Source organism: Saimiri boliviensis, chromosome X (assembly GCF_048565385.1).
Source record: "Saimiri boliviensis isolate mSaiBol1 chromosome X, mSaiBol1.pri, whole genome shotgun sequence".
Lineage (NCBI taxonomy): Eukaryota > Metazoa > Chordata > Mammalia > Primates > Cebidae > Saimiri > Saimiri boliviensis.
In genome coordinates, this window is record NC_133470.1 from 9,325,935 (window position 1) to 9,351,488 (window position 25,554).

A 25,554-nucleotide genomic window follows, 5' to 3' on the forward strand; every position below is an offset into this window, starting at 1 on the left:
GATTCACTGAAAAACCAGCTCACAAAAGATAAATTAATAAGAGCAAGGGTATATAAGTTTGTTTGTTTATTTATTTATTTGAAGCAGTCTCACTGTTTTAACCAGGCTGGAGTACAGTGGTGTGATCATGGCTCCCTGCAGCCTTGACATGCTGGGACTACAGGCACACACCACCATTCCTGGCTAATTTTTGTGTTTTTTGTAAACATGGGACTTTACCATATTATCCAAGCTGGTGTTGAACTCCTGGGCTCTAATAATCTGCCTACCTGGGCCTCCCGAAGTGCTGGGATTACAGGTGTCAGCCACTGCATTCAACCAGGGCATGTAAGTTTATTAATATGCATGGGGAGAATCACAGAGTGATTACCCCAACCCTCCACTGGGGTTCAGAAGTTTGTATACTGCCTTGAGATTACAGAAAGAGTAAGGGCTTGGATCTTGGCAAAACAGGTTATCGGAGAGACAGAAGAGGCCTGGCTAGCAAAGGATCTTATTGTGTAGATGAAACCTCACAGGTAACAGCCCTCAGAGAGAATAGATGGTGAATGTTTCTTTTAGGCCTTTAAAGGTGTCAGACTCTCAGTTAATCTTCCCTCGATCCAGACAAAGAAAGGTTTCAAAGAAAACCTGGCAGCATCAATGAAGATTTTTCTCTACAGATGCAAATCTCCCCAACAAAAGACAAATTTTCAGCTATTCTTGTATTTCCAGCTTTTCTGAATAGCCATCTTGAAATATGTCAAAGGAGTATATTTTGGGGTGAAATATTTTGGTTTCCTTCTTCATCTTGGGTTTCCCAAAATACTCAACTTTCCCCATTGGGATATGTTGAAAATGTAGCACTTAGAAAATCTCTCCCAAAGTTTATAATGAACTGAAAATTTCCAGGGAATTCTCCAGTCCTATCTCCATAGTGTATCTTCTCTCTAAGCACGTGATTTATTCTAAGTGTTACATGAATGCTGGAGTCCCCCTCTCCAGGTAAGCCCAGACCTTTACCTGGCTATTGTGCAAAATCCCTTGGTGGATCTCATGAACCAGGGATTTTACCTGTTAAGGAAGGGGGCTGGACTTGGGGGCGGGGGCAACAAATTAGAAGCCTTCTAGGGATCTGGATCTGTGACATACAGTGAATTTATTTCATTTTAATAGCATCTTCTGAGTTAGACATCTTTTGCCCGTTTTGGGAATGAGACAACAGATTCAGAGAGATGATGAAGTCAACCAAAGCATATCATTAGTATTTGGTAAAACCAAGATTTGCAGGAGGTCTGAAGGACTCCAAAAAGCAAATCTCTTGCCACCACATCACGTGCAATTGCAAATGTACAGCATGTCAAGCTTCGCACATTCTTCCCCAAAATCTTCAAGTAAATCATTCACGTGTAATAATAAGGCTACCGTGTGTATATCCCATCATGGGCGGCAGTGAACCTGTACGTGTTTCATTTGATCCTCACAAGGTTGATTGCTCATGCAAAACTGTCATGTGCTTTTCCCTTTAAAAACTATGAGGGTACATTATCTGGAAGTGAAAAAGTATAGGGTCATGCCTAACAAGTCATTGAGTGAAAAGAAAAGGAAAAGAAAATGGCCTACAGACGTTTAGATTACCAATGTTGTCTTTTTTAAACAAAACAAATGCATGCAAAAGAAAGTAATGCATATATTATCTGTCTCTGCAACTGTAAGGTTACAATGAAAACCAGATATTGTGTGCTTTTAAATTCAAGACGTATCCCCAGGAAGTGATCTGACTTTAAAATATAAACTGTATTTGCTGAATGATGTGTGTTACAGCACCATAGATGTTGACTCTTTTCAGAAGTCATTATGTGTTCAGTAGGAGACAGCAGGGGAAATGCATGGAATTTTGTTCCCCTCCACATGAGAAGGCTAAGCAAAAGCACTGTCTTTTAGGAAACATCAGTGATAGTTCCCAAATGGGCTTATTCAAACAAGGAAAGCATTAAAATAACCTCCAGATGGGCAGGCGTATATTTCTAGCTATTTGGGAGGCTGAGACAGAAGGACTGCATGAGGCCGGGAGTTCGAGGCTATAGTACAACATGATCATACCTGTGAATAGCCACTGCGCTCCAGCCTGGGCCATATAGTGCGATGCTGTCACTTAAACTAAGAATAAAGAACCTCCAAGTTCCGGGCATGGTACTGATTTATATGTGTTATGCTTGAATTTTATATTGGTGTCCACATTTTAACTATGAGGAATAAGTTAAGTGTCAGACCTTTCTATTTTGAAACTGCCAAAATTTGCCTACCTATTACCCAAGATCATTCTTGAGCACAGAAAAGTGATTTGGTCTGTATACTGTGCCAGATTTAGGTTAGTAACTGTTTCATTGGCTGACTGACTTAGAAATAAATACACCTTCTAGCAAATCAGGAGTGCATTTGAGAAAATAAAAGCACAAGAGAAATATTGGAGTAGTAGAAAGAATTACTTGTAGAAACGATTAGGTAAAATGGAAAGAGTTAACAAGAATATGGGAAGTGTGGGGAAGTGACAAAAGATGTTTCTAGTTAGGGCATGATCATACACTATGTAGACATCTTCGTATAACTCTTATTGGGGCTGGCATGGTGGCTAATGCCTGTAATCCCAGTACTTTGGGAGGCCAAGGCGGGTAGATCATTTGAGGTCAGGAGTTCGAGACAAGCCTGGCCAACATGGTAAAACCTCACCTCTACTAAAAATACAAAGACTAGCCAGGTGTGGTGACGTACGCCTGTAGTTTCAGCTACTCAGGAGGCTGAGAGGAAGGAGAATCGCTTGAACCCAGGAGGCAGAAATTGCAGTGAGCCAAGATCACACCATTACACTCAAGTCTGGATGACAGAGTGAGACTCCATCACAAAACAAAACAAAAACTCTTATTGGAGAAAGAATCTACCTTCCTTAAATAAATATTAACCTAAAAAAATTTTATTTAATAAAACAATAAAATAATCAAAATTGTTTTGACAAGGGGAACTTGTGACTTTTGCCTGGTAGAACAATTATTTTAAATTGTCAATTTAGAGAAAAGAAGGTTGATGTCTTCAAATTAGATTTTCTTCTGTGAAGAATTAAAATGTCTACTCCATTTTCAATATGCTCTCCGTTTTCAGTCCAGAAACCTCAGTGTTTTGTTTATGGAGGAAATAGAAGAGTTTTCTTTTATAAATGCTTTACAATTACAGAGTACAGTCAGATAGACAATTTATTGAGTTTGGGAAGGGACAGAATCTATTTAGTGGTAATTCATGACACTTTTTATAAAATCTGAAAAAATATTGGTTTAGCTTTCAGACATTATATACACAATTGGAAAGTGTTCTCATTTAAATATAAAGGTTTGTGATTCCATAATTAATATTTTTCCTTTGTTCAAACCTATATTCAAATATTTCTGCTTTCTCATCTAAAGCTTTTTTTTAAAAAATTAATTCTTAGGGTTGCCCAAACAACATGCAACAGAGTTAAGACCCCAGAAACATGCAAAAATGAACAGCGAGAATTGATGGAGAAGAAAGGAATCAGCAAGAAAGAATTTAGAAGGGGCCAAAAAGAAAAATTAGATGCCTGAGGACCTTTATAGGTATTGGCTAGACTTTACAGCCATTTGACTTCATAATGATGATGCTTAACTTTAAGAAAAATTTAAGTAATGCATCCTTTCTTTAAAAATGAAAAAAAAAATTATAGCAACCAGTAATGGTGTAACTTTTGGAGAAGCCTCCTAGCCAAACAGGAAGATAAAATTTTGGAGCTTAAAGAACAGCTTCAAGTGTTTATTTCCCACATTCCTTAATAAATAATTGCTGAATCTTTGTAAATGTGGCATGACATGTGTCTGGACAATAATTGGCGTGTATATATCTTTTCATCGCTTCCTAGCATCTCAGAGTAAGGGTTCTCCCTAGCGTATGCACCTTCCCTCTTCTTCTTTGGCAGCTCTAACAATAATTCAGGTCCAGTGGAAATTGTGAATATTATTTGTCTATTTTTGCTTTTCACCAACATTGTGGAAATCAGAAGTTCAAATGTCTAAACATCTCTCCAGATTTTTCCACTTTTTCAGTCAATCAAGTACTGATAAAATTCAATATATTCACGATAAAAACAATAAATATATCTATAAATAGGTTAAAACTGGTTTTCCCATTGAATTTCATGTTCACCTTGAATGTGTATTCCTTAGAAAAATTCCTTAGCTTTAAGTGAGAATAAATTACAAACTTCAAAATCTTATATTTCACCTAAATAAATTCTCTGCCTCCCTCAAGTGATATATACCTATATTTAATTTTCCTACAAGGTGCTAAATGAATAATCAAGTCACATGATTTTTAACACAATCACTTTGACATATTTATGGACACATATTCTATGAAAGGCACTATTCTAGGTCCTATAAAAGATTTTTAAAACTAACCTTCATTCTCAAAAAGCTTAAAACATAGTTTTCATAACCATAAACTAACAATATAAAGTAGTTTGTGATGTGTACCAAATGCAGAAGATTGACAAAGTATTGTATGTGTTTGAAGAAGGGGTCATTATAATGGTTAATATTTGTCTGGTGCAGGCACCATGTTTTTTCCATCCTTTCAACAATCTTCTGTCATAGTTTTATTAGTTCGGACTCTCCTGGTTGCAAGTGACAGAAACTCTGTGATTCACTGGCTTAAGAACAGAGAGGGTTTTGTTGGCTCATATTCGGGGCTAGCACTAGATCTAATAGCTCTCACTGACTCTATGACAATTCGATATTAGGAAGCAATTAAGCTAAAGGGCAAGCAGATATCCCTGCTTTTAGTATGTGTGTGGGAACTGGGGAAATTTTTCTCTGCTAGACATCAGCCTACCCAAGTCTACAGATGTCAGTCCTACATTCATTTATCAAATGTTACTTGAGATCAGTTCAGTCTCTTAAAGTAAGCCAAACAAATTTATTCAAGGGATTCCGATTTCATTTTCTGCTACTGTTTAATATGTATGATTTAGGCTTAAAAACCTACATCCTGCTTAGATGAACCTATGTATGTACGTCAGGGCCTGGAGTAGAGGTTGGGCATTCCCCAGAGAGGTTTGAAAATAAATCATAATCTTTCTGTAACTGAAGAATACTTGTTTCTTAAAGTTCTATCTTCTCATGAGGATTTCCTCTATTTAACAAACAAGGGTAGGCCCTAATTCACATGATAGAGTCAGGCTTTGTGAATATTCTCCACTGTGGTATTCATGAAATTTACCTATATTGTAGCTTTCTGGTACTGGCCATAGCAAACCTGTCATTTGTGGCTTATTTCCCTCATCCAGACAATTATGAAAATATTGGCAGTGTATGTACCTGAGAGACTTCCTTTTCATGATCTCTGAGGAACTCTGTGTGAAGTAATTTTAGCTCCTTGACAGGAAAAAATATGCAAAAGAAGTACAAAGTGCTATGATTAATTCTTTTTTCCTTTTCAAATGGTGTTAGTTGAAAGAGGAAAAGGAATAAAACACAGGAAATTGAGTTGAAAACTCACATAAATGCACACTCTGTGAACTGCCCCTGCATGCTGAGACCCAGAGCGCTTTCCACTAAAAACACAGATTTGGCCAAAATCTGTCATCAGGCTTGTCTAGGCAGAGACAAATCTTGGTTTGCTTTCTATTTCCATCCAATAAGATAAAGACATTGGAAAACATTTTTTGTTGTTTTAATAATAGAGATGGTGTTGTCTTGCCATGTTGCCCAGGCTGGTCTTAGACTCTTGGGCTCAAGCGATCCTCCTGCCTCAGCCTCCCAAAATGCTGGGATTATATGCGTGAACTACCGTGCCCAGATGGTAAAGACATTTTTCCCCAGTGAAAACTTGGAGTTCAGTATGTTTGATGTTTCTTATTAGGGGTGGTATTAAAAATATTTTAACAGTACTTACAATATGGGCACAGCCAAATCAGGGGAGATACCCAGCAAAAACAAAGTAAACCAGTGGGTGCCTGTGGAAATACAGGCCTGGTTTCCTTGGAGCATGGGCTCTCAGTGTCGAATCTGAAAATGTGAAGGGTCTGAAATATTACCGTACTTTCAAGCTAACAAATCAGCCTGTCGTAATTACATGCATATAAGTGTGTATACCCCCACACTCATACATACCAGGCCTCTGAATCAGAGACAGGCTGCTCACAGAGCTTTTCCCAAAGCCCTAGTTCCTCCCGGAGCAACTCAGTGAGATATACAGGAGAGGATCTCTGGAATTATGAAACGCAGAGTTTACATAGAAACTGCTGGACCATCTGTCTGTCCCCCTTTGTGGGGAAAGGGTGAGCACTGGTCTGAATCATAAACACAAATCCTCTCTGGGAAGTAGAAGGAAAGATCTCGGGCTCCAGGGAAAGGAGCCCTGGGAAAGGTAGGACTTTATATCACCGCCAAGACCTCAGTCATTAGGGTTGCTATTCAGTCGTCTTTTAACCAGGTACCAGTACTGTTTTCTTAGAAAGCCTTGACCACTCAGAAACATGAAAATATTTATGGTGCATTATTTCTCAACACACAACTTTAGCTGCCCACTGGAAACCCTTGAAACTGGGCTTTCCCCTCAATGCTAACTGGGCTGGAATGCTTCCAGAGGATTTTTAACTCTATCATGTCCTTATAATTGGGTGGAGAACACTGCTCTAAATTTCAAAGTAATGTTAGATATCATTAGGGACTGAATTGGTAATAATGGCACATCTTTAAGATGATTGTTGAAGGACATTTGCTTTATGTCTTAGTCAGTTTGGACTGTTATAAGAAATATGTTCTAAACTAGGGTGACTTAAACAACGAACAATCACTTCTTCCAGTTCTGGGAGCTAGGAAGCCCCAGATCAAGGTGCCTGCAGATTGTGTCTGGTGAGGGCCTCCCTCCTGGTTTGTAGTTGGCCATCTTGTCATGGTATCCTCACATAGCAGAAAGCAGAGAGAGAAGAAGCAAGCTCTCTCTTACATGGGCACTAATCCTGTTCATGAGGCCTCTGTACTCAAAACCTAGGCATCTCCCAAAAGGCTCCGGCTCCAAAATCCATCACATTCGAGATTAGACTTCAACATACCAGTTTTGCTGGAACAAAAACATTCAATCCATAGCTCTGTACATGCGGTTTACTTTCCAGACTGGAATAGGTATCCTGCTTTAAACATTGATGTAACCAGAGGTTAATTGTTTGAGAGTTTTAAAAATCTAAATAGCTCCGATTTTTGTTTCACAATAAAATAATCACAAATGATGACACATGGGCCAGTAGAATTTATTCCATTTGGCAGCGAGGAATTCTTCAGCCATGTGTTATTGCATAAGGACACTATTGAGTTCTACACATAAGTGCAACATTTTCCCCCAAAATGACTCTGATCTCAGAACCTGAAGTTTCACAATTTAATACTTAATTTCAATAACAGGTACTTAGTATAATAAGTGAGGCTTATGCTCAAGAAGTCATTGGAATTGTAATCAATAAGCAGGATCAGCTTTTAGGTTAAGGCTTGTGATTCCTATTAAAGCCCTGATTAAATTGCAGGGGTTACACCATTCCCCAAGAAAAGGAGGCAGAGCTCCCTGGAGAAATGGCTGATTCTGGGGATGGAGCAGGAAAAATACAAGATGAACCTACAACATCTCATAGTACTACATTTTAAAGTAAGGAAATGTGTGTGTGTGTGTGTGTGTGTGTGTGAGAGAGAGAGAGAGAGAGAGAGAGAGAATGTATCAGAGGGACACAGAAGTCAACTCAACCTGAAAAAGTCCTCAGTGGACATACCTGAAAAATTTGAGTAACAAAATAGTAGCATAGTATTGAATTTTAACGAAATGTAAAAAAATATTTTTTAATATTTTTTTATTTTTTTTATTTTTTATTGCATTTTAGGTTTTGGGGTACATGTGAAGAACATGCAAGATTGTTGCATAGGTACACACATGACAGCGTGGTTTGCTGCCTTCCATCCCCTCGCCTGTATCTGTCATTTCTCCCCATGCTATCTCTTCCCACTTCCCTACCCCCTGTCCCTCCCCCATTTCCCCCCAACGGACCCCAGTGTGTAGTGCTCCCCTCCCTGTGTCCATGTGTTCTCATTGTTCAACACCCGCCTATGAGTGAGAACATGCGGTGTTTGATTTTCTGCTCTTGTGTCAGTTTGCTGAGAATGATGGTTTCCAGGTTCATCCATGTCCCTACAAAGGACGTGAACTCATCGTTTTTGATGGCTGCATAATATTCCATGGTGTATATGTACCACATTTTCCCTATCCAGTCTATCATTGTTGGGCATTTGGGTTGGTTCCAGGTCTTTGCTATTGTAAACAGTGCTGCAATGAACAGTCGTGTGCATGTGTCCTTATAGTAGAATGATTTATAATCCTTTGGATATATACCCAGTAATGGGATTGCTGGGTCAAATGGGATTTCTATTTTTAGGTCCTTGAGGAATCGCCACACTGTCTTCCACAATGGTTGAATTAATTTATGCTCCCACCAACAGTGTAAAAGTGTTCCTATTTCTCCACATCCTCTCCAGCATCTGTTGTCTCCAGATTTTTTAATGATCACCATTCTAACTGGTGTGAGATGGTATCTCAATGTGGTTTTGATTTGCATTTCTCTAATGACCAGTGATGATGAGCATTTTTTCACATGTTTGTTGGCCTCCTGTATGTCTTCTTTTGTAAAGTGTCTGTTCATATCCTTCGCCCATTTTTGAATGGGCTTGTTTTTTTCTTGTAGATTTGTTTTAGTTCTTTGTAAATTCTGGATCTCAGTCCCTTGTCAGATGGGTAGACTGCAAAATTTTTTTCCCATTCTGTTGGTTGCCGATTCACTCTACTGACTGTTTCTTTTGCCGTGCAGAAGCTGTGCAGTTTGATTAGGTCCCATTTGTCTATTTTGGCTTTTGTTGCCATTGCTTTTGGCATTTTGGTCATGAAGTCCTTGCCTACGCCTATGTCCTGAATGGTTTTGCCTAGATTTTCTTCTAGGGTTTTTATGGTGTTAGGTCAGATGTTTAAGTCTTTAATCCATCTGGAGTCAATTTTGGTGTAAGGTGTCAGGAAGGGGTCCTGTTTCTGCTTTCTGCACATGGCTAGCCAGTTTTCCCAACACCATTTATTAAACAGGGAATCCTTTCCCCATTCAAATGTAAAACTTAAATATACATGGCTCCATACTGATATAAATGAATGATTTGATATATAAATTAATAATGCAGGGGGAGAAACAAATCTTCTTGCAGAAAAATTTCAAATAATTTATGTGGATACTCCTCCCCTCCAGGAGGTGGAGCCCCTCCCTCTCTTCTTGAGTGTAAGCTGTGCTTTGATACTTGATTCCAAACAGTAGAGGATAGAAACGGGCAAAATATATATATATATATATATATATATATATAACTTTACAATGGAGAAAGCTGACATGCACTACTTTAGCCAGGGATCAAAGTCAACATCACCAGTGATAAGTTATGTTGATAGCAGACACCACTGACATAATGTAATGAGAAGGGCACATCAACCTCTGTGATATTCTTTACAAAAATCCATAACCTAGTCTAATCATGAAGAAAATGTCAGCCCAACCCAATTTGAGAGATACCCTATCAAATATCTGACTAGTACTCCTCAAAACTGTCAAAGTCACAAAAAATAGGGAAAGACTAAGAAATGGTCATAGACCAGAGGAGACTAAAGAGACATGACTACTAAATGCAATGTGGCACCTGAAATGCATCCTGGGACAGAAAATGCACATTAATGGAAAAGCTGGTGAAATCTAAGTCTGGAATTTAGTTAATAGTAATATAACAATATTGGTTTCTTAGTTGTGACAAAGGTACCATGGCAACATAAGACATTAACAATCGGGGAAATTAGGTGAGGGGTGAACTGAAACTTTCTGTGCTGTCTTTGCAACTTTTCTACAAATCTAAATTTTCCAAAATAAAAAGTTTATTAAAATGATGAGCTGAAGCTTTAACTTATTTGTTCTAAAGCACAATTTTCTTCATCATATTCGTCATGTTAGGGCAGGTCACTGAACAGTTAAAGAGCTAAGAAATTATTTATCAAAATCTTTATTTCGCCTTTCTCTAAGGAATGCAAGGGTGAATTTTTTACATAACAGATTAATAACTGCTCACGGTTTTTTTATTTTAAAGCCATGACTCTTTGGGGAGCATTTTTTATTTGAGGAGTTTTTGGAGGTCATTTAGAAAGTAGCAAAAAATAGTATTTCCTCAAGATCACACACCAAACTGGCCCTCACAACTCAGCTCTCAGTGACGAGAAAACTGCCTTTATTTTCTCATTCACACTCTAAGGATACTTAATTCTAATCTTGAATATAACTCAAAGTTCTGTGGCAGAAAAGAGAAATGAGTGTTGTTTTCCTTCATTCCATTTCATTATAATTTTCCCACGAAGATAGGCAAGTCATTATACATTTTTCTCTTTGTCCTAGTTTGAGAATCAAACACTTTTTTTCCACACTATATTCTCCTCTCTCAGTTTCTGATATACACAGGCACATTCTGAACCACTGGTGATTTTCATTATCCAAATTATTACAATAAATACCCACTATATTCCAACTGTTCTGTACCTAAGGCTTCAGGAGCAACACATTTCCAGAGTATTTATTTTCTAAGAACCCCTCCTCCGTTGGTTGTCCCAAAGTCACTTGGATTTAAGATAGAAGTTTTATTTAAAGTAAAAATCTGTGTCCCTTTGTGATGTTTCTGTGACATGGCATCTATTTTCCAAGAAAATCTAAAAATCTTAGCTCTCTGCAAGCATTCATTCATGCATGCATGCATTTCATCTATTTCTTAGACACTTAGGGGCTACTTTGTGCTAGGTGATTAGGATTAAAAAATGAATAACCAATAAGCCCTACACTGAAAAGGCCGATAGATAAGAAGATAATCACAACCAATGTGGTCAACGCTGAACCAGAGAAATGAGCAAGAGTGGAAATAGTTGGGTAGATGAGTTGATGTTCACATGGTGAGCAGAAGTTCACTCTCTGTAGATAAGCCAAGGACTTCGGAGAAAGAGGCAACAGCAGGGATGACCAGTCTTCTGATGTTTCCTGCACTAGGACTGATGACCCTTTATCCTAGTGAGGGGCGATGCAGAATGATGGTAGAGAGGACAGTTTGAGCAGGTTCTAAAGAGCCCTGTATGCTACTAGAAAACCCTGAACTTTTTTCCTATATGCATTTTGAACCAACAGATTATTAACCAAGAATGTTATGTGGATAGTCTCAGGTTTTGGTAACATCTGCATTCCCTTGACTGTTTCAAAGATAGCCTGATTATGTATATTTTAAAATAATATCAACATTTCTAGAAAGGTTTACTGTCTAAAAATGATCTAATGGCAATCACAAAATGGAAAGGTTTCTTTGCTGCCCTCTAGAGGCTTCCAGGGCTCAGTGCTTTTGAAAAAGCCTTGAATGGACACACACACATCTCAATTTATTTGGCAAGAAAATGTTAACAGTAGGAAAAGTTTAAGATAACCAAAATAATGTATAGCAAGTAGAATGACAAATAAATACAGAAAGGTACTGTGTGCTATTGGTGATCCCTTACATTTCAAAATCTTTTAACTTGTAGTTCTATAGTTCAAATTTTCCAGTATACTTTATTTATCTAAGGCTCATCATGCTTTATAAACCCTAAGTTGACAATAATTATTGTGATTAACAATAATTATTGCACAATTTAAATAGATTAAGGTACAAATAGCAAATTTAAAAGACCAATTAAGAAAATATTTTCATTATATATGACTAACAAAATGTTTGCTTTATTATTATTATTATTATTATTATTATTTGAGATGGAGTCTCACTCTGTTTCCCAGGCTGGAGTGCAGTGTCACAATCTTGGCTCACTGAAACCTCTGCCTCCTGGGTTCAAGTGATTCCCCTGCCTCAGCCTCCCGAATAGCTGGGACTATGGGCATGTGCTACCATGCATAGCTAATTTTTGTATTTTCTAGAAGTGGGGTTTCATCATATTGGACAGGCTGGACTCGAACTCCCGAACTCATGATCTGCCCACCTCAGCCTCCCAAAGTGCTCAGATTTCAATCGTGAGCCACCATGCCCAGCCTTGCTTTATTTATTTATTTTTTGCTTCATTCTATTAATAAATCTCAAAGAGCTTTCCATATCAACACACAAAGAGCTCTTCCTTTTCTTTCAAAATGTTTCATAGAATTCCATTGTATGTGATTTTTAAATGATAGATAAATATAAACTTTGTATATCATTACATTTATTTAAGGATCCACCAGAAATGACTAACACTGATCTTCTGGGCAGTGGGCCTGGGGTTTGGGGTCCTCAGACAAGACCCTTATTTTCCATTTTATTGTTTTTTACAGTATTTGAAATTTTCTCCTAAAGCATCTTTTACTTCCATAATTACAGAAAGCTGTTCTAGGATTATAAATTAGCAGTGAAGAGTATGGAATTACTTGATTTCTAGTCTGTGACTCTGACTGTTGAATATAGTTCATCTATAAGGAAGATATACATTTCAGAATTACATGGTATGTAAAATCACATCTGCTATGGTTTGAATGTTCCTTCCAAAACATGTTGAAATTTAATTGCCATTGTGGTGGTATTAAGAGGTAGGACTGTTAAGAGGTGATTGGCCATGAGAACTCTACCCTCGTGAGTAGATTTATGTTGCTATTTGGGAGTGGGTTTTTTTAATTACTAGAGTAGGTTGCTATAAAATTGAATTCTGCCTTCTCTTCCTAGCTCACTCTTGGGTCTTTTACCATGGATGACTCAGCATGATGGCCCCTTGTCAGATGCTGACACCATGCTCTTGGACTTCTCAGCCTCTGGAACCATGAGTCAAATAAATTTCTGTTCATTATAAATTACCCAATTTGTGATATTCTGTTATAGCAACATAAAGTACACAAAGACAACATCCAATTTTTAGATTTCTAAGTTACTAGAGAGTGAAATTTCAGAATATTTCAAATAAAAATTTTAATAAATAAAATTTTGGAATAGAAAATTATGCTAATACAAATCATAATTAATATTAAAATGCTTTAAGCTGAAAGTCAGGAAACGCAGAGTTCAATTTTTTTCTCTTCATTCTTAGGCATTAAGATAGTTTCTTCTCTTTTCTATGGCTCAGGTTATCAATCAGCAAAATGGGCATTATTTTATTCACGTACATCCCAGGAGATCAATATTGTTGACCCACTATTCAAGATCCGTAAAAAATTCACCTGGAAACTTAGAAAAGTAGTTTTTAAAAAACCATACTCTGTTTCTGTTTTCATTTTGTTACTTTTAACTTTAATTACTAGAGTTTGTGCTTATAGAATAACCTAATTTAATTCAAATATGTTTTCTTTGGTTGAGTTACACAGAATTTTAAAAACAAAAGAGGTATCAGTGGAAAGAGCTGAGCACTAATAAAAGTGCTTAAACCTGAGAAATTTTAGAAATTGTTTTAAGTGGTACAATCTGGAGGTAAATGGCTTCATTTCAGGAACTAGCATTTTAGTGTATCTACAGCAGTACCTGGTGTAGCATTAGTGTGACAGGACTGCCAGGTTCCTAAATCTAGCACCTCCTATGTAGTTCTGTGGTTTTGTTGCTTCTTCTAGCTTCCTTGGGTTCAAATCAGAAGGTGTCTTAAAAAAGACACAGTGGAACACACTATGCACCAAGTAAATTTAAATGGCTTCCATTACCCTCTCTTTGAGTGTTTGCCTTATATTCTTTATTAGTGGAATAATTCTGTAGTTGGCCAAGCACTTTTATGTTGATATCACATTGGAATACATGTAAATTACCCAACAATTGCTAGGAAGTGAAGCCACTTGCCCCAAGCAAGGCTAGAATTGTAGCCTAAGGCATCTCTTGTAATTCTCTTGCCCTTTCCCCTGCATTGCTGGTGCCTCAGGGCAGCATTGAGTTCCTAATCTCCCTAAAAAGATAGAACTCCATTCTCTGAACTTTACATGTATTTATTTTCTAATACCACCATACCAAACAGAGGAGTACTGTTATCTCAGTACAGTAGTCCCCCTTTATCCCAGGGGGTTATGTTCCAAGACCCCCAGTGGATGCCTGGAAGTGAGGATATTACTGAACCCTATGGATGCTATGTTTTTTTCAGTCTGATAATTCAGAAGGCCACTAAGTGATTAACAGAAAGAGAAGGTTGTATACAGGGTGGATCTGCTGGACAAAAGGATGGTTCACGTCCAGAGTGGGATAGAGCAGAAACATTGTAAGAGATCATCATGCTGCTCAGAATGGCAAGTAACTTAAAATTTAGGAATTGTCTATTTTCTGGAATTTCCCATTTAATATTTTCAGACCTCGGTTAACCTCAGGTAACTGAAACTTCAGAAAGCAAAACAGTGCATAAAAGGGGATTACCATAAATAAAAATAAATGTTCTTTTTGTTTTAAATGTCTCTAAGTAATCTGCATCGAAACCTAAACTTTGAGGTAAGATTCTCTACCCAATCTTTAAGCCTCAGTGGAATTTGTTGAACTACTGAGCTCTTTTCTCCCACAATGAATAATTTACTCTTCAGCCAGGCGTACCTGTGAAATAATTAAATGAATGCTACTCAAATGATCACAACAATAAAATTCTTATTAACTCACATATAAAACATATTATGGTATTTGCAGCTATGTGTTGCTATGGCAGCAGCTTAAAAAAAATTTGTTTTAAACATTTGGCACCCTAAATGAAGTAAGGGCTGTGAGTACTTTTTTGTTAACTGTGAATTTACATGACCTGCAACGAGACAATGGCTTAATGGGAGCTAAACGAAGGGTGCAGTTTCCCCTCCCTCTTCCTGCCTGCTTCTCCTTTCTCCTAGGAGCCATTTTAGGCTTTCTATCTTGATTAACTGTGTCTTAGTAATTGGAGCTTACAGCTCAGAACGGTAATTCTGTCCCATAATTGTAGATGATAAATTTTAATTCTACTCTGTAATTGGCAATAATCAGGCCATGTTCTGGCTTTTCTGGAGTGCTCAATTAGAGGCCTGTGGCCTCCTCTTTCTTCTCCTTCCAGCAAAGCATCTATTCTTGACTCGTCCCCATCCGAGTGATTGTGTCTATAGTTACATGATATGATAAATATTCTTAGATTTGTAAGACTTTGAAAAGGAGTATCCTAATTACTATTGTTCACTTGACTGAAAATTTCCGGGCTCTAAAGCTGCATTCCGTTAAACATGGGGGTCACTGAAGCTTTCATTTGCTTTCAAAAAAGATCATTTTATGTGGTCAACAGTGAACATCAGTATAAAATAATAGTAATTTTATTTCTATTTATTTCAAACAAAGAGGATATTTTCTAAATTAAAGAAAATAGAAAAGGAAAACCTAAGATTAATTGGGTTTTCACTTAGCATGTTTCTGAAGCGACTTGCCTTCTCTTAAAAAGACAGTTTCTCTAAGTGTGCCATTCTTCAAAATACTACCCAAAGGTTTCCCTAAAGAAAGGAGTCCCTGTTTTTAAAATGCCCTGCATTATATGCCCCTTTTGTAGGTTTGCAGTGTGTTCTAGACATTTAAAGCCTCTGAGGATTCCTGCAATAACAAAAAAACTCAATTTGGTTAACTTTTAACTTTGCAAAGCTTAGATTAACCCATTGCTTCCCAGATAGCTGTAAGACAATGCTTTCCCGTGACTTACATTGAACTGTGCTTAGAATTCACTCAACCGTTTTTAAGTACAGAACTTATGCTGTTTAAACTTACTAAGGCAATCAGGTTACGGTTCTAAAACTTCCTGAAAATGCGTAATTAAAGAGGAAATGATTAAGTTTCTTTTTAAGAAGGCAAAATAAATGCTACCTTTAGAAAAAGATATGCTAAAGTTGTTACTTAAATTAAAATTAAAGATAAAATCATTTTTTAATAGCAGAGTTTTTCAACCATGGCTGTATTGACATTTGAAGCCAGATGCTTTTTGTTATGTGAGGGCAGGGGTCTATCTTATGCATTGTAGGATGCAAAGCAGCAACTCTGGCTTCTACTCATTAGATGCTGTAAGGGAGGGCTTCCTTCCACCCTTCTGCATTCTTTGACTATGCTATGAACTAAATTGACATGAGACAGATTAATAGGAGAAAAAAAACCATGTAATTATGTACATATGCACAGTAGTCCCACGAAATATGAGAGTCTAAGAAGAGCCAGATGATTGAAGCTTATATAGCATCCCGAGCTACAGAAAGGAATAGTGGTTTGGGGCTTCTCTGGGGAGGTGGCATCAAGTTATGGGCAGGTGAGAGGAAGAAATGTGTGGTGAATGAAGGTTATCTCGTTATACAAATAAAAAGTCTCAGGTAATAAGTGTTGTCTCTGAGCAGCCCTCTTTCTGATAGAGATACTTTAACTAATGTAGATTTCCTTTATAGATATAAATTTCTTTTACCAAAGGACCATTTCATTTTAACTACTCCTATGTCTGCAGTTTTTCAGAATAGCCAGCTCTAAATAACCTGAACAAGTATATTCAAGGGTGATGTATTCTGATCTCCTGTAGTCATTTTTTGAGTTGATGTATTCTGAGCCCCAATAGTTTTTAATGTAATTGAGGGGCAAGTCCAAGAAATTTTCAAAGGGAACACTGATCAAGTGCTTTGCTTTGTACCTTTAAAGCATAATAGAGCTCTGCCTGTCTTACTTATTGAAAAGGACTTTAAAAGGACATTTGACTTTTATTCTTAGTTCACTGGTTAATCGCTGCTCAAAAACTCTTCTAGTTTGAAAACTCTCAGAACAAAATGAAGGATAAAAAAGTAGACCAGACCTATGTAGAAGGAAGAGGGTACACCAGCATGCCAGACACTGCCTCAGAGACCAAGTTTCCAAAACTGTGATTGCTTCTGAATTTTAAAGACTAAATTCATTTACGGTGGTAATAGGGAGCCATGAAGGAAAATTTCAGTTTTCAAGACACTTTTCCCTGACTCCAGTCCCCTTACATATTCTCTGGAGTCCATAAGTTTTTTTAACAGGGGTCCATGTAGTACTAACTCTCTGGTTGAGAAACATACTAGAGCAGTGATTCTCAAAGTGTGATCTAGGGACCTCTGAAAGTACTGAAGATCCATCCAGAAGGTCCAGAATGTCAAAACTATTTTCACAATACTAAGATATTCGTTGTCCTTTTCACTCACATTCTGTCACAAGTACACAATGGCATTTTCTGGATGTCCGATGTCACAGGAGACTGAATGCAGAAGCACATATGAAAACCCAGCTGTCTTCTGTTGAGCAAGACATTAAAGGTATTTTTTTAAATGTAAAGCAGTACCAGTTTTCTACTTTTTTTTTTGTTTTGGAACGTATATTTTATAAATATGTTGCCGATGTTAAAAAATAATGAGTTTATTATTTTTCTTTGTATTTTTATTTTTTATCTATTTTTTTCAGACAGTCTCTCATGCTGTCAGCCAGGCTGGAGTGCAGTGCTGTGGTCTCAGCTCACTGCAACTTCTGCCTCCCAGCTTCAAGCGATTCTCTTGCCTCATTCTCTTGAGTGGCTGGGATTACAGGAATGTGCCACCAAACCCAGCTAACTGTTGTATTTTAGTAGAGACAGGTTTTACCATGTTGGCCAGGCTGGTCTTGAACGCCTAACCTCAAGTGATCCACCCACCTCAGCCTCCCAACATGCTGGGATTACAGGCATGAGCCACCATGTCCGGCCTATTATTGTTATTTTAATGAATTATTAAGTATTTTTAAAATTTTCACAGTTTTAATTCCCAACATGATAAATATCAATGGATATAACCCATTTATAAATGCTATGCTAGGAAATGAGAATATTCTGCTAGACATGTGTGGAAAGGGAAGGATGAGACTAAACTCAGTGGAATCTTTAGCATGGTGGAGCATTTTATTTTATTTCTAGTTTTTGAAACAAGGTCTCACTTTGTTGCCCAGGCTGGAGTACAGTGGTGCTATCTCAGCACACTGCCGCCTCCACTTCCCAGGCTGAAGCGATTCTCTCACTTCAGCCTCCCAAATAGCTGGGACCACAGGCGCACACCACTACACCTGGCTAGTTTTTGTACTTTTTGTACAGACAGAGTTTTGCCATGCTGCCCAGGCTGGTCTCAAATTTCTAGGCTCAAGTGATCATCTCACCTCAGCCTCCCAAAGCGCTGGGATCACAAGCATGAGTACTGTGCCCAGCCTGAAGTACTTTAAATACACATTGAAAAGTAGATGTAAATTTCAGGGCTGGGTTTTATAAACATCTTCAACCCAATAAAATAACACATTGAAAATTAGGCTTCTCCTCTGACACTCTCTTACCTCCTGAGATTATACATCAAATAGGAACACCTGTGAAGACTAGGCTTCCTTCCTAACAGCTTTTGTATCAGTCTTCCCCTTCCATTAACTCCTTAAAAGAAGCCCTGATTTCAGGAGAGGGACTGCCAGTCCCTCGGCCATCTGTTGGAAATGACAGATCAAGGAGGTCCCTTAAGTGATACCATTCATAGAGAACCTATTTATATGCATGATTATTTGAATGTTAATAAAAGAAATAAAAAGTATACTTTATCCTGGACATCGTAATTTATTATCAGTCTTTTCATGAATCGATCAGGTCAACTATCCTCTTGTTTTCCACATTTGTTAAGCAGTCATACAAAAAGTAAGTAGTAAATTCACGTTTATAAGTAAAGACCTATATATATATTTTTTTTCAGAACCACATCTTATTTCTCCTGTGACCTTTGCTGATGCTCAGTCCTGATAAAATTCAGGCCCAAGTGGATGAACCTAAATCATTTGCCTTGGAGTATATGACAAGTCACAGATGTTCTTAGAATCAAGCCATTTTAGAGCTTCAAGGAACCTTTTAGCATTGAATTCAGTGGTTCTTGAATTCCCCTTTGAGAACCTGTGGACAGCTAGTAACCCTTTCCTTCAGGAAGATGCATACTGTAGGCAGAATGATAGCCCCTCCAAAGACGTCTACGCCCTAATGCACCAAATCTGTGAATATGTTACACTACATGGTAAAGGGCAGTTCAGATTGCAGATGGAATTGAGGTTTCTTATCATTGACCTTAAAGTAGGGAGACGATCATGGATAATCTACATAGATCCAATGTAATCACAAAGGTCCTTAAATGTGCAAGAGGGAAGCAGAAGAGTCAGAGTGATATGAGGTGGAAAAGACTTGATGGGCCATTGCTGGCTTTGAAGAGGAAAGGGACCCATGAGCCAAGGAATGTGGGCACCCTCTAGAAGCTGGAGAACACAAGGAAACAGACTTCCCCAGCGACTTCAGAATCAGCCCTGCTGTCACCCTGATTTTAGCCTAGTAAGACCCATTTCAGACTTCTGATAAATCTTTGTTATTTTAAGCCACTAAGCTCATGGTAATTTGTCATGGCAGCAATGGGAAACTAACACGATGCACAATCATGTCTACGTATCCAACTTCGTATACAATTCCAGGGAGGACTGACCCCAGGGTAAGGGCTTCATGATGTGTTTCAAAATTTCATCTGATGGATGTCAGTAGAACCCGAACCCTTCGACTTCTGATCACCAAAGTTCTTTGTATCTAAAAGAAAAACATTCAACTTTTTATAGGCAAGTTCAGAGTTAAAATGGGCTATTGCTAGATGCTCTTCTCTAATAAAATTAAAGGCTTTGACTTCAAGTTGCACCCAAAAAATTTTTTAATGAAACTACAATAAGAAAAAGAGGTTTAATCCAGACTTCTAATTAATCATGCTGAAGTTGGAGAGAAAACATTTTTTTAAAATTCTGAACAGAGCTCACATTAATGCAGATCCCTGAGATGTGTCTGGGTCTGTGAGGACACAGGAGGCAGTCATCTGTCCAGGGAAATTTATGTTTATACCATACCACATCCTGGGCTGCTTAAGGCCTGCAGGCTCCATTTGTGAAACAAGAAACCTGCCAGTCTTTTCTTTAAAGACAGCACCCTCAGGCACTCTTCTGTGAGAATTCAAGCAAGAAAAACAAATCTCTTCTCAGGGTTGCAGAAGGCAGGCTAATAGTAATGGCAAGATAAAGTGGATGTTATTGCTCAGAGGGCACCTTCCTGATGTGATCCTGGGGTACTTGAATGGGGCTCTTTCCATACCCATTGGTAATCCACTGCTACAAGTGTCATTAAAGGCTCGGAAATTATCTTTATCACATTGTTTATAAACAAAAAAGAAAGAGATCATTGAGTGTAGTGTATTGACCATTTTTTAGCCATTCTCTGACTGCAGTAGGAAAAGGTGTAGGAGTGGGCATTCACTCTGAGAACAGTTTAATGAACTGTTCCTGTCACCTGGACTAGCCAGAGGTCTTTGAGGGACCAGGAATGCCTGAATTCCATGATAGCTGTCAGTTTAAGGCTCTGATTTCCATTACGTTACAAATTCATGGCCCTGAATTCTAAGGCCCTTGAGAAAAAGAATTATGTCTTTTTCATCATCCCAGAGAAGCAAAAGCCTCGTACATAGTGGGGGCTCAGTAAATGTTTATTAGTTACTGAGAAGAGATGACACTTTAGTTTTAATCCACAGCTGTTTACTAGTTTCAGCCATTGCGTTAGGTGCTCTGGATTTCTAAAATATATCACCAAAAGAACCTTCTCTCCTGGAAAAGGCTACAGTCCAGTAGATGAAAGAAGATCTGTATGCAGGCAACTGTAATTGATCAAAATATGATACACGCAATGGGAGATGTAGGAAGACAGTGAGGGGAGATTTATGGAGCGGGAAGATGCTATTTCTAGAGTGAGGCTTAGGAAGGCTTTGGGGCAGAGGCTTCATTTGAATTGGGTGTGGGTGGTCTGTAGGATTTCTTGAGAAAAAGATGGTGGAAGACACATACCACAAGAAGAGGGCAGTGTGGGCAAGGAGATGAGAGTGTGTGGGGAGCCTGAAGCCAGCAAGCTTGGCTAAATCTGAGATGATAGGAAGAGTGAGGAAGAGTGGGTTATTAGTCAGTTAAACCCAGTGCAACCTAAGAGAGTTGCTAGGATGGGAGCAAGGGCTAAAGGCAAGAGGCTGTAGCTGATAAGGAATGGAGGAAGGTACCCAAGAAGGTAGGGCTGGGAAGCCGGGGAACCAAAACAAATGTGCCTGAACATAAGCTAGACCTGAGATGGCTGGCAAGCTGGAGTGGATGCAGGAGTTTCAGGGCCACTGAAAAGAAATTTCTACATCTGTCTACTTTAGAGGCTGCATGCAACACTCACATGCCTGCCTGTTGGGATATTATTGGGGGTCTTAGTCAACTTGGGCTGCCATAACAAAATACCATCAATTAGGTGGCTTAAACAATACACATTTATTTTCTCACAGTTCTGGAGGCCAGAAGTCCATGATTAGTGTGCCAGCATGGTCAGTTCAAGGAAAAGACTCTCTTATTGACTTGCAGATAGCTACCTTCTTGCTCTGTCCTCGCATGGTGGACAGATACAGCAAGCTTTCTAGTGTCTCTTCTTATAGGGGCACTAATCTCATCATGAGGGCCCTACCCTCATGACCTCATCTAAACCTTATTATGGCCCAGAGGCTCCATCTCCAAATAGCATATTTGTGGTTAGGGCTTCAACATAGGAATTTTAGGGGTCACAATTCAGTCCACAACACTGGGTCAGAGGATTATGCCTGGGAGCTCCCAATCTAGCTGCAGTGGCAGCAGTAAGTAGGATTGCTCACCCTTTGGTGTTACCAGTAAGATCAGATTGCAGTGAGATCTTTCCAGCATGTGCCTTGGTGACTAGTTTTGTGTTTTTTATTCACTGTCTACAGTGGGTGATTATGAGATCTAAGTTGAGGCACAGCTTTTCGAGGTGATCATGATACTGAACTGACAGACTCACACAAAACCCCAAATGGATGTAAATATAGATGTAGATAGAAAATGTCTATTGTATAATTATAAATGTCTACACCTAATTTGTATTCTGAGGTATCTATACATGCTGTATACATGGTGTGTTTGTGTGTTTATATTACTGTTTTCCAGCCTTTTTTCATTATCCAGCAAAAAAAAAAAAAAAGCCTTTTTAAGTATTTTCTACTAATTGCACTCCCTAACATTTTAAGATCACAAATATATTGTATATAAGTTTATGTACTGTGTATATATTTGTGCTTTATACATAAAAAGAATAAGATTTTTGCTCCCCCAAAACAATTTTCATCCTTGTTCGAGCAATACTGTCTCTATTGAGAATGCATGATATATATATGTAATCTGTGTCTATGTATGCTTGTGTGTGTCACCTTACTGCACAAAAGAGTTTAGGATACCAAATTAGATGTTATTTATGCTTTCACAATGGGAAATGTAACTTTCCAAAGGAATGAATATTCCTGTCTTCTATCCAGATATCAGGAAAGTTGAAGTAATAGACAAGGGGATAAAAAGAAACTGCTTAGAGAGCATTGAATCAAAAGAAAATAAGTTGGATAGTCATGGAGAATATTTCATCCAGGGTATAGAAATGCCTGGAATAACGATTTACCACCCTAACTATAAAACCTGACTTTAGTGAAAAAATATATCTAACTCTAATAGATAAAATGTTGCTGTGTTTCATAGTGCTAAATGAAGTCTCAAAATCTGTTTTTACCATTCTACTTTTTCTAGACACCCTTCAGACCACCCTTCCAATTTTATAATACAACAATTGTCTCAGACTTGTTACAATGCAATCAAGTAGCTTACAGCCCTTGAGAACATCTTAGTTTTCTTAATTGGATTAGACTGCAGACTCTAGTCTCATCATCAGGGACACATTTCAAAGCCATCTACTAAGGAGAGTTACTTCAGCAGATCCATTATGTATTGTTTTGAGTAATTTCAGCTGCCGGGACAATCTCTTTCTGACCTTGTCTCTAAATCCTTGTGGTGCCCCTGTGGAGCCCACGTGCAGGGATTATGAGTCAGGGACTAGACTGGACATGCTCTGTTCAGCTTGCCAGCAGATGTTTATATTTCTACCTCCATTGAAATGAAATAATGCTTTTCATATTTTATTTTTTTTAGATCCATAGTTTTTTTAGACAAAAATCAATTCCTTGATTCATCAGAAGCTGATTATTGAGTTAGTGCCTTTTTTGAATTCTTCCTGGACAGAATGTTGAATCCAGTTTGCTTCATGAATGCTTTATTACAGTCCCAAGGTATTGCCAATAAACAAAAGAAAACTGAAAATACTTTCTTGTTACAGCTTCAGAAAATGACGAGGTTGAAAGGAAAGAAGATGTTGAAACTAAGGGATAACGTCTTTGGAAAATAAAATAAAACTTTGCTCCACTAGAAGGAAAGCTGTTGGAATGGGTAAAAAGTTCAGATGACAGTTTTGTTTAAAAATAAAAATGAAGGCCGGGCGCGGTGGCTCAAGCCTGTAATCCCAGCACTTTGGGAGGCCGAGGCGGGTGGATCACGAGGTCGAGAGATCGAGACCATCCTGGTCAACATGGTGAAACCCCGTCTCTACTAAAAATACAAAAATTAGCCAGGCAAGGCAGCGCGTGCCTGTAATCCCAGCTACTCAGGAGGCTGAGGCAGGAGAATTGCCTGAACCCAGGAGGCGGAGGTTGCGGTGAGCCGAGATCGCGCCATTGCACTCCAGCCTGGGTAACAAGAGCGAAACTCTGTCTCAAAAAAAAAAAAAAATAATAAAATAAAATAAATAAAAATAAAAATGAAATTCCACTTCCAGTATGGCCAAACAAGCTCCTACCAGACTGATCTTGCATAAAACAACTATAAACTCTGGAGAAAATAAAAAATATTTGAATACCACAAGGCATTGAAAACTGAACAACAGTTTATATATTAGGCACAGGAAGTATAATAAAAGTATGTGAATGTGACCTCTTTCTTGCTCTCAAAATGACTTGTTGTACTGTACTCACCCTTCTTGTGAGGATGTGAGATGATAAAATGCCTACGTGGTGAGATGAAGTGAGATGAATGATATAGACATTGTGACAGAGCGTTAAGCTGCTATTGATCTCCTTATGATACATCAAAAGGAGGATGACCTGCCTCTGGTACTCCTAGGTTATTGAACCATTCCACTGTTGATGGTAGGATGTCAGGAGCAGACACTGTCCATGACTAATGGACGTGTAGTATATATAGTGTGAATACACTGGAAAAGGGGTGATTCACTTCTAGGGAGGGACAGAGCAGGATGGCACAAGATTTCATTAGGCTACTTAGAATGGTATGCAAGTTAAAACCTATAAATAGTTCATTTCTGGAATTTTACATGTAATATTTTTGGACTGCAGTTGACCACAGTTAACTGAAACCGTGGAAAGCAAAACTGCAGGTAAGTGGGGACTACTGTATAAACTTTGCTCAAATCTCTAGCTAACTCCTGAACCACATATGTGCAAGAGGGCTAGAAGGAGTCTAGCTAAAGATAAGAAAACCAAACTGAAATTTTAGCTGATGCCTAAAAGACAGTATGCAGTTTGAGTCCAACCAAGTTAGTTGATTGAAATGGTTTTGTTTCTCTATAACTGTCTCCACAATATAACATCACAATGTCCGGAATGTAATCCAAAATCACTTGACATATAAAGAAAGGGGAAAATGACATGAACCATTCTTAAGAAAAAAGATAATCAGTAGAGACCAGGTGCAGCTAAGAATAACCATCCTCAGTGACCTGAAAGAAAATATGTGTGTAATAAATAAAAAGATAGGCAATCTCAGCAAAGAACTAGAAATTATTTTTTAAATTGAACTTTTAGAACTCAGAAATATGAGAGCAGAGGCCTTGGAGGCAACGCTGCACATCTACAACCATCTGATCTTTGACAAACCTGACAAAAACAGGAAATGGGGAAAGGATTCCCTGTTCAATAAATGGTGTTGGGAAAACTGGCTAGCCATGTGCAGAAAGCAGAAACTGGACCCCTTCCTTACACCTTATACAAAAATTAACTCCAGATAGATTAAAGATTTAAACATAAGACCTAACACCATAAAAACCCTAGAAGAAAAGATAGTCAATACCATTCAAGACATAGGCATAAGCAAGGACTTCATGACTAAAACACCAAAAGCAATGGCAACAAAAGCCAAAATAGACAAATGAGGTCTAATTAAACTAAGGAGCTTCTGCACAGCAAAAGAAACAAGCATTAGAGTGAACCAGCAACCAACAGAATGGGAAAAAATTTTTGCAAGCTACCCATCTGTCAAAGGGCTAATATCCAGAATCAACAAAGAACTAAAACAAATTTACCAGCAGAAAACAAACAACCCTATCAAAAAGTGAACAAAGGATATGAACAGACACTTCTCAAAATAAGACATTTATGCAGCCAACAAACATATGAAAAAATGCTCATCATTACTGCTCATTAGAGAAATGCAAATCAAAACCACATTGAGATACCATCTCATACCAGTTAGAATGGCAATCATTAAAAAATCTGGAGACAACAGATGCTGGCGAGGATGT

At 38.1% G+C, this 25,554-nt stretch overlaps 1 protein-coding gene across 10 annotated transcripts in view; it reads left to right on the forward strand.

Moving 5' to 3' along the window:
• FRMPD4 (FERM and PDZ domain containing 4) overlaps positions 1-25,554 on the forward strand; it is a 915,426-nt gene that overhangs the window by 721,421 nt on the left and 168,451 nt on the right. The window lies entirely within an intron of this gene.